An 8,816-nucleotide genomic window follows, 5' to 3' on the forward strand; every position below is an offset into this window, starting at 1 on the left:
TATATATATATATATATAGGGTTTATGGTAAGTCTCCTCAGATCAAGGGTTCGATCCAACCGTAGAGCGGAGGCTTCGGAATTTTAGGCACATGGCGCGGGATCTAATCGTAGGATCCAAAATCGTATGAGAAATTGATATTTCGAGCTCTGCCAAATATCGATTTTATATATAATTCCAATGTGTCATGTTTCCAGCTCAGTTAGTAGAGAATCCATTTTTGTTTAAGGTTTGAATCTCTCTCTGTGTAGAGTGTGGTACTCGAGTGGTTAGATAGGAATTACCAGAGCTCGACAAATATTTATGAATAAAATTTATTTTTAATTTTAAAAAAAATTAAACAATGATATTATTTATGTGAAGTGAAATAATTAATTTGTATAAATTTTAAAAAATAAATTTCGGGATTGATTATATAAAATAAATAAATAAGGAAAAATAGTGATTTAATGCATTGGGAGGCGGGAAGATCATTGATTGGGGAGAATCAATGGTTGAGATTTGCCCAATCATGAACTTGACGGACAGACCGTTACAACTTTAACGGTTATCTAACGCCTCGTTTGCACAGAGGATTCTTTTTTCTTTTATTTTTCATTAAGTCTTATTTAATGAATCTTCACTACTATCTCGAGTTAAATGCGAAGAATAATAATTAAATGAATTAAATGTTGGAGAAAAGAGAGAAAATTGGGGAGATTTTAATCTTGCAATTATTCCATTTTTTATGTAAATCACAAAGTTTAAACAATCAAATAATTTCATTTAAATTTTTATTAATAGCTATAAAAACAAATTGTTTGATTTTTCTTCAATTGTATGCCTAAGAACTAAGTTGTCAATGAGTAGGAAAGCCCAAATGTTAAATAGGTCTCACCGGCTTGATGGATCAAGCCCAACAACGATGTGAAGTGCTCTGACGCTGGCAAGATCAATAGCCTTCGACATACATTTGGAAGTGATAAGCTGCGGAGCTTCTTGCCACCTAAAAGGATTTTACGAGTATCTTCTTTCAGCGAGCTTTTCACAAAAGGATCAATCCCACTTCTATCTTCCGGTCAAAATCGTCCATTTCATCTGAGTTCACATTTCACACTCGTATGAGTGAACTCATTAACAACTACATGACCATATTACCGAGCTCTTTGAGGCAGAAGAAAGAGAATTTTCGCCCGTCAACATACATATCACCATTTATAAGATAACCTGCACCGACAGATCTTATCAGAAATGAGTTTGATTAGATTCTGCACTACATAGCTTTTAACCTACTTTTATGATTATTTTCTACGAAAAATTATTCTGTGCGAACACCGTATGTGTCGGATCTCCGCCATACATCACGGCTTCGGTGGAACCCACTTTCAAATTTTTTTTTTTTTTGTAATACCACCGAAGCCGTGATAGATAGTGGAGATCGGACACCGCATGCATCTCTGTATGCAGTGTTGCACGGAATAATTTTTTATTCTCTGGAGCCCTATATGAGTGTATAGACTTCTAAGCATATAAATAAGAAGGAATGAGGGAAGAATTTAATATTTGGAAAATATTATATTATAAGGAATGGGATAGAATGATATAAAAATATGTAAACTCCTTGGAGGATAAGGATCTGATCCCATGAACTCGATAGAATTAAATGTTTTTATCTGAATTATGGGCTTTATTGGTTGGGCCCCACATTCTGAATATAAACTCCCCATGAATGGGGAAGAAGATTCTTCCCCTTGAGGAATTATCAAATGCATGCATGTAGTGACATATTATAGTCATCGTTTTAATAAGAAAATAATTCAAAAGGGAATTTGTGGCTTCCATATTGACTTTAAATTAATTAAAGTTAATTATTTGTTTTGATATATATTTGTTGAATCCAAAAAATGTCTGGGAAACACAGCTAAGGGAATAGAAAGTTGTTCTGCTAGAAAGTGATTATGGATAAAGAGAGATAGAATAAGAGAGAACGAGAGATAGAGGGAGAGAGAGAGGACATTAAAAAGAGAGTAATTTATTCATGACTTGGACTCCTATTTATTGGCCTAGGTCTCAGTAACATAAAAATACCCTTTATCTTTACTTTTTCAGAGAGACTTTTTGGAAATTACAGAGTTATTTGCATATAAGAATACTGGGGACCGATTCAATTGATGAGGGTTGTCGATTGTTTGATAAGTCTTTGACTTGATCGATATTTAGTTTGAATGGGTGCTCCGCGTCGATCGTCCTGAAGGCTGATTACCGCCCTCAAGGAGCTTCTCCTGGCTCGTTATGACAATCGTTCGAGCAAGTCAATTCTCTTGCCAATATTCAACCAAAAATGATTGTCAAAGGCTATGTTCAATCATCAATATCTTTTTTTTGAGTAGTTCATCTGCTTTGTGATTCATGCTGACAAATTTATATATATATAATATTTTATGGTCAAATACTTGGCGATTCAGTCTAAACACAATTTCTATTCACAGGTCATAAATGATGTTCCCAGAACCTGCACTTAAGATGAGGAAGGTGCAAGCGAGATGACGGAGTTGAATGAACGAATTATGAATGTGATAGTTGGAGAGTAATCGGAGGGAATGTTACTTTTTATTATATTAATTGTAATGGTTGTTGAAGACATTTACTATTTATTGGATCGATATTTTATGCGGTTTGTGCATAATTTTGTTTTTTATATATTTAATATTTACTGTGATTTTTTTATACAAGTTGTATATGTTTTTTTTTTTCTTTTGCATTTTTTTATGCGTTTTGAGTGTCTATTATGAGACATTTGACTTAATGAATTCTTTTGGATGACATGTATGTAACTATTTGTTGGTGTTAAATAAAATTCTTATGAAAATAATCAAGTTCCTTTCTTTTTTCGGTGTTATGGTTTCTGAGGTTTTTATGGATGGCCTTTTTTGGTGATATGTGTATGTGACTAGACGAGTTTGCTATTTCGTGGGTTAAAGACAACCAAGAACCCTTTTTATAATGTTTGTTGTCTGTTTATAGTGTCAGATTTGTCGGTTTACATGTCGAGTTTTTTGACACCTCATTGTTGCATAAAACTTTAACTAATTACTTATGCTATTAATTTTTATTAGTGTTATGTCTAAAGTTTGTGTTTTTAAGCATTTAGGAATGATGAGGTCGAGGATTTCCGGCAACTCTAAAAAATTGCACTGCCACTGCGGATTTCAGAGTTCTTGCTCCCTTCACGTCGGCCCCAAAGTTACTCGAGACAGTTTTACAGTTGCCCGCGGAAAATCACATAAAACTGTGATTATTATTTTTGGGAAGATGGGCTGAAAAATTTCATCGTCGAGAGTGATCGGGCGTAGAGAATATTACTGAAAGATGATTTATCTCGTTACATACACCGTCTGTATTTTAAAAATAATGTTATCATATTATTAATTATTTTTTTTATAATTTTTTTCTTAATTTAATAGTCATGTCACTAACTTGTTAGTGAGGTGTCTATTTTTGTTTTGTAATGTCTGCACTTAATATTCTGCTCAAGTATGGAATGTACTGGTATGAACGGTTCTGTTGCACAACATTACTATATATTAACAGAATAATTGTTTATAAAAAACAAACTATAATATAACTATTTTCGAACTGTGAAAAATAAACTGATAGACAGCTTATCTGTAACAATTTGTGTGCAACATGTGTGCAACAGTTTCTTATGACAGTTACTTCAGATGTAGCTGCCCCAGCACAACCATCTCACCATAAGCAAATGAACCTGCTTGGATTTCCTTAAACATGGCCATCACCTACAACATCGTCGGCCGCCGGAGCAGCCGATCACCAAGACAAGCTCCGACGATCTTCAGATGCTGAAGCAACTATAACTGCAGATTCGAATCCTCTTCGACCAAATCCTTTTGGAAAACCCCCCTGATTCCAAACTTCCATATTTCACATAAGCATAAACCAGAAGCCTTTCTTCTCCGACTTTACAGTAGCCTAGAAGAGGGACGAGATTTCGGTGTACCCAACAATTTCCATCTCGGCGGTGAGTTCGCGGTCTCTTTGTCCGGTGATCTGTATGAGTTTCTTAACAGCGACAAAGCTGTAGTCTTTGAGCTCGGCACATTGAGGAGGTCATTAAAGGTAAGAATTCGCAGAGCTTTGTCGAACTTGACGAGGCTAATGGATAAGGCGTTATCTCCATTTGCTTCATCTCTTCCTGCTCTCCACGAGAACGATAGACAACCCAACGAGATAGAACAGGGAACACAGAAGCCCAATTGTAATGCTCCCAGCAATATAAGCTCGCCGGCGGTGAGATTTTGGGTTTCTCCCGCCGGAATCTGAGCTGAGGTTCGCTTCGCAGGCTGGGAGTGGGAAGCCGCAGAGATTTCCTGATCCCCAGCAATGGCTATTCTAAGAGATGGTTGCGCTGGTTGTTGTTAAGATCAAGCCATATTAAGCTCCGGCTTGATGGAACCAGGTAGAGAATTTTAGCCGAGTTTCAGAATGGCGTGATGGAAAGAGAGAGACGATTGCTGGAGACAGAAATCCGGTTCAGATTAATACGGTTGAGGAGGCCATTGTTGTGTAGGTTGAGATCTCTCCTTCAAGGAGGTTCTGCCACATTATCAGATCTCGGAGCTACAAGAAAGATCCGAGAGAGGAGGGTATTCTTCCTGTGAGATAATTGAAGCTCGGATCGAGAGAAACGAGTCTCGAGCATTTGGATAGGGTCGCCGGAGCGCCGCCAGAAAAGTGGTTGTTTTGTAAAAATAGCACCTTTGAACCAAAATTTGGATTTTTACTAGGCTCCAATGGTGTCGATCCTGAAAAGCTGTTTGAATTGAGATCCAGCAACAATTCTAGGGGTGGGACATCGAAATATAAGTTTTTGAACTGCCATATATGTAAATCCCCTTACACATATAAATATAATTGACCTAGTTCTTGATATTTTTTTTTTATAATTAGCATAAAAAATATTGACACGTGTCAAAAGATCCGCAGTGATAGTAATTATTTAGCGTTTTAGCGTTACGTTACACAAAAATCAATCACTAAGATAAAATATAAGCACGAGACACCTCAATTTTATCTAGAAACTTTGGAAAAAAGGAAAAAAATCATGAGGCTTAACTCAGTTGAAATGATCAACTATAAGTATAGAGGTATGCTATCCTCTTTGTATTATGGAAGTAAAGTTACAAAATTGATCATCATAGATGCACAACTTTAATTCATTGATAACAGTCATAATATGCTTGTTATTCTTTGCGATAAAGGGGATAATAGACTATGAGGGATGTAGTTGATTTTTACGGAAGTAGTAAACTGTAGTGAATGTTGTAGATAGTGATAATATTGTAGCGTCAACTTGTCGTGGAAGTCACAGTTGAAAACCATGCAGTAGTTTATCATGTATGTCATAAATGGTTGCTTTATGAGCATCAGTTTGTCACAGATTCCACTATAAAGAGCTTTAATAACGTTCATATGTCGTAGAGGTCAGAGTTAGAAGCTATGTGAGATGTGATAACACATGTATGCCACATAAGTCGGATTTGGGAGTCTCATGAGCTATGATAATGTCTGTGAGCCGCAGAGGCCAAAGTTAAAAGTTGTGTGAGTTGTGATAACATTCGTAGACCACATAGGCTGAAGTTGGGTATAACACATAAGTTATTAGTAATTCTCAAAAGAAAGCTCCTACTTGTCCATGCACCGAACTCGATGAACCGATCTACAATTGAGTACAATTGTAGATATGTCGTTGATAACATGTTAATGAGTTTTCTTTGCTTCTTCAATTTTGTCATCTCCGACTGGCTCATCGCTAACGATGTTAATGAGAACATCCAACATTGTGATGGTGCTTATGCAATGATTCATGAGGAAGTTAGTGCTTGGATCAGATTGTATCTCGATCACTGCCAGAGTGTTGTTAGCAATGAGTGCATTGACGGAGTTTTGATAGGTGGTGAAGGTTGTAAACAAGAATTATCATGGTGATTTTTTCATGAAAGTAGTAGAGATTTAAGTGCTATATTATTAAATATAAAATTTTAGGTGTGAGGAATGGAAATATAAGCGTTTGAACTGCCATATATGTAAATTCCCTTACATATATAAATATAATCAAGCTCATTTCAATATATATATATATATATATATATTTAGGATAAAATACATTAATGTGTGTGGGATATTTGCATTGGTAGAGTGATTATTTAGTGATTTAATAATGCATGAAAATCCAAAATAAACTCAGATAAAAGAGAAGTAAGAAGGAGAAGTCACCTTAATTTTTATGTGGAAAGCCCTGAAAAGGGAAAAATCATGAGGTCTAATTTAGTTGAAATAATCCACTATGTGATTATGAGTGCATAGGCCAACTTATCTCGTGGATTAGGGAAGTGAAGTTGCAAAATTGAAAATCGTAGATGCACAACAATAATTCATTTATAATAGCAATAACCTGATTATAGTTCTTGACAATAACGACGATAGCAGACTGCAAGAATAATAGTAGATTGTCATGGACTCATTAGTCTGCCTTGAATGTTATAGATGATGACTGTAGTGTAAAGCTTGTCATGTAGGTTGTACTTGGAAGTCATGGTAATAGTTTGTTATATAGGTCGTAAATGGTTGCTTTAGGAGCTTCGGTCGGGCACAGAAGTCTTAACAGGGAGCTTCAATAGAGTTTTATATGATCTTTAATTATAATTTGAACATTTCTTGTTAAACAAATATCTCGAAATTCATGTCAATTTTCAAGACTCGTTTTGAACGCTAAATTTGTTGATGGTGTATAAAAAAATCATTAACATATAATGACTGAATTTTGATAAAACAAAATTTTTCTAATATTAATTCTACTTATTATAGATAAATATATGCCATTCCTTAAATCATTATATATTTTATAACAAAATCACAATAATTTCAATATATCTAGAAAAAAGTACTTCAATATAAAAATAAAGAGCATTTACATATATACCACCAAAATTTTATGTATTTACATATCTAACATTAAAATTTTATTTTTTTTATATTTATACCACTTAGAATTTTCATAGCATATAAAATATCATCAACTTAATTTCTAAAAAATACGCCTTTTCATGCCTAAATAGGTGATATATATGTAAAAATTAAACCTTAGATGTTAACTATGTAATAATGTAAATACATAGAAATTAAGTGGCATAGCAGCCCACGGAGGCAAGAGCATGTTACTAAAATAATGTTTTGCAAATGGTTTCCATAATTAAAAATAAAATGCAAATTCCCATTAAAAATTAAATTCTATTAATCCGTTGTAAGAATTATATTAGCCCCAATTTAAATATATTGAAGATTATGTTAGCACTTTTATAAAGTCTAAAATTGTATACAACAAAAATGTTAGCATGACCCTCCAAGGTCCAAGAGGCTACATCTGAACTCTTGAGTCGAAGGGTGAGATGTGTTGGACAAGCGATTGATAGGCACAACCCTATAATTAGAAAAAATTATTGCGTCTGGAATTTGGATGCAGGCTACGTCCGGGCATCCTCGGACGCTATACACGATAGTTTTTATTCTCCCCCGATCCGTCTGATATATCGCATCCATTATTCAGACGTAGCTTTGCGTTCAAACTCCGGACACAATATTTTTTCCTATAATCAACATGCTGATTACTGATCGGGTGACCGAAAGACTTTGATCGATCGAGCGAACCCCTCAGCAAAAGTGATGATGCACATGGCTGACGGTAGATCGAAACCAAATTTTCCGACAATAGATAGACATTATATTTCATTCACATTAATTTAAATTAGTTACTTACAAAACTAACACTCAAAAGTTATTTTTCTGAACCATCAAAGTGGTGCATTTGCACATTACATACAGACCACTCTGAAACTTGCTATTTACAAATCAACCACCCACTTTCATCCATTTACTAAATTCTCACTCAAATATCAAAAATTATTTTTCATTTTTAATCAAATTCCCAATATTATCATGTCATGCATAAATACATTTATTTGGAAATTCAAGTATATCACCTCCGTGCTTAATTTATAAATATCAAATAATTTTGGGTGGTTCATATGTAATTATCCGTACCTTTTTAAGTCTGAATTTGAGCAATTATACCCTCTCTTTTTTAATTTATTTTGCATGTATGATTCAGATTTAATCATCAAATTTGATCCGAATAGTAAAGCACATGATTCTTAAATATTTACATATATCATATCTAAATTTTTATATTTACACGAATCTATTACCATTTTTTTAAAAGAGAAATACATATTTTCATCCATAGGCATGAAACACCAAAATGCTAGATGTAAATATGAAATTTTACGTACCATTTATATTACACCAAAGTGCGAGTCAAGTCAGCTTGTGAGCTGGCTAGATATATTATCGTTCATGAACGGGGAGCTCAATGAGCCAACACCAAGCTCAAACCAGCCCCGACTTATCAGTTATTAATATAAGATCTAGATAAAAAATAAGTTAAATTTCAAGTTTTTATGTTTAGAATTAAATAAATATTAAAAAAAAAAGAAATTGTCTTTTACAGGAACTTCTTATCATTTTATTATAACACTAGCTTAAGTTAATTTTATTTTCTAAAATAAATAAGCCCGCTCATGAGCCAGCTCGAACTCGTTAACTTGAGCTCAAGCTGATGATGGCTCGAACTTGGCTAGCTTATACCCCTAGGTCCCATAAAGAATAGCGATGGTGGCATTTTTGATGTGATGCTAAACATTTGAGTGATATGCATGTAAATATGAATGTTCAGGTGCTAAATATATATATATATATATATA

This window comes from Phalaenopsis equestris, unplaced genomic scaffold (assembly GCF_001263595.1).
Source record: "Phalaenopsis equestris unplaced genomic scaffold, ASM126359v1 Scaffold214330, whole genome shotgun sequence".
Taxonomy (NCBI): domain Eukaryota; kingdom Viridiplantae; phylum Streptophyta; class Magnoliopsida; order Asparagales; family Orchidaceae; genus Phalaenopsis; species Phalaenopsis equestris.